The sequence below is a fragment of the Pteropus vampyrus genome, unplaced genomic scaffold (genome assembly GCF_000151845.1).
Source record: "Pteropus vampyrus isolate Shadow unplaced genomic scaffold, Pvam_2.0 Scaffold424, whole genome shotgun sequence".
Classification (NCBI taxonomy): Eukaryota; Metazoa; Chordata; class Mammalia; order Chiroptera; family Pteropodidae; genus Pteropus; species Pteropus vampyrus.
In genome coordinates, this window is record NW_011889205.1 from 276,548 (window position 1) to 278,687 (window position 2,140).

Genomic DNA, 2,140 nt, shown 5'->3' on the forward strand with positions numbered 1-2,140 from the left:
TGTTAAACCGAAGTGAGTAACTTGATGGGGTAGCTGCAAGTCAAGGTTTCGAACATGTGGCGTGTTTTGAGTGAAGGTGAATTGGAACATCTGGAAATATTTTTGCGCATAAATCACTTCGTGACTGAAACATTTAATGGCAATTTTTTTGGCAAGTGGTGTATCAGCGTTACTTAGAAATGAACTCTTGGCAAACCACGAACTTAATGCTCCCCTTATGAGATCAGCACATAATTTGTTGTATTCTTAGAATTATTTTGCTTGAACTATTTGAAGAGTTTTGCCTAGCAGGAAATGAGTTTTGGGTGAAATGCAGATGACAGGCACTGTAATGGCTCATAGTAAACTTAACAGTCACTATCCATGAGTATAACTTCATGGAGTCATGAAATTTTACAGGAAATGGTCTTTACATACGTGGTTAAGAATCTTACTCCCACAAAACCACAGAGTCAAAATCTGTGACACCCCATATCTGATGGTAGTAGAGAAACTCTACAGAGAGAAATGGAAAACACTAAAGTAGAATGAAAGGCATTTTCATTTGAAAGAAAATAGAGTAACTCATAGGATGGAAACCTCTTTTTTTGCAGCCAAAAAAAAAAAATGCTTCCTTTTTTGAATTTTCATTATGTTTCTGTAAATCTCGGTATAAACAAAAAGTGATTTCTAGTCATTCTGCATATATATGACAGAAGGCACAATTTCTGCGTGCGTGTGTGTGTGTGTAAAAAGTTAAAAATAATGAGAAATCATAAACAAACCGATATTAATAATAATGATAATAAACAATAAACTATGTTAACATACGTATACCAGTGAAAAAGGGCAGATAAACAAATAAACCGAGGGAGCTGAAAGAGGAACAAATCATATTAACTTTATTTTGTTTACGTATTTTATTTTATTAATAGCCCTGTAGAAGGCCTTAGCAACACTCTGGAGCGTTCTGGGACTTCCTGTGAAAAAGGACTCTGATCAACAAGAATGATGTGTGTTTTCCTGTCTGTGTAGGAGCGCTCCTCCACTGATTCATCCTGTTGTTTTGCTAGCCTCGCTTTGAATTGGTAAGAAAATATTTAAGATGGATACGATCTCATTTTCTTCGGAAGCAGGAACCATTTCCCCCAACTCGGAAATACCTGTTAGGCACGCAGAAGCAAGTGAAATAATCGTTCATCACATCCTGTAACCCAGCAAGACACAAAACGACGGTCCGTTCTCGGGAAAAGGTGGCGGGCGGGCTTCCTACCTCACCTGTGAAGAGACACCTCACTCCCTAAACCACCTGCCCCGGACACCGTAAGATTAACTGGCGACCACCACAGGCACCAGGGTCTAACTTTAGAGAGCGGGGTTACTCATTTGTGCCTTTACTCCAAATCCCGGGCCTGACAGCAGCGGGGTGCTCCCCGTGGGCGTGGCAGAGTTCACCCGTCAGTCCCAGCGGTGACAGTACTTCTCAAAGTTTCCAAACCTATCCCTGGTCTATCGCCAATGCCTCTTACACTGAGTCAAAAATCCAATTTAATACGTAAGAGAAAAACGGTTTCGATATAGTCTCCTTCCTTAAATCTTAGCGTTGTATCTAATTGCGTGGTTCTCGGATCTTAGCGTGCATCGGAATTCACCAAACTGGAGGGATTTGGAAAACACAGATTGCTGGGTGTCCCCTGCTCAGAGTTTCGGACTCGGTGGGTGGGGGTGGGCCCTGAGAATCTGCATTTCTAACGAGCTCCCAGGGCATGTGAGAACCCGGAGCTCATTAATTTGATTCATTTTTTTAGCCTCTTTGAAAGGGAACGGAACGGTCAGCGCTGGTGACAACAATTTTGGTGACCCGAGATGCCCACCCTCTCTCTCCGTTAGCGGTCCCCAGGCGAGGGTCCCGGAGGGTACGTGGTCACTCCAGAGGCCTGCTGGCCGCAGCGGTGTGTCTAACAAACGCCTCTATGATTCGAGTGTCACGGCGTGTCGCGAGGCCAACGGCTTTCTCATTTACGCAGGCTCTGCGTTCCCCGCGTTTCTCTTCTGCGTTCTTACAGTTGACAGAGACAAGGGCACACCTTCCAGAAACTTCCACAACACAGCCGTTTCGCTCAACGCTGCGTCCCGGAGCTGCCCAGGACATCCTGCTGCC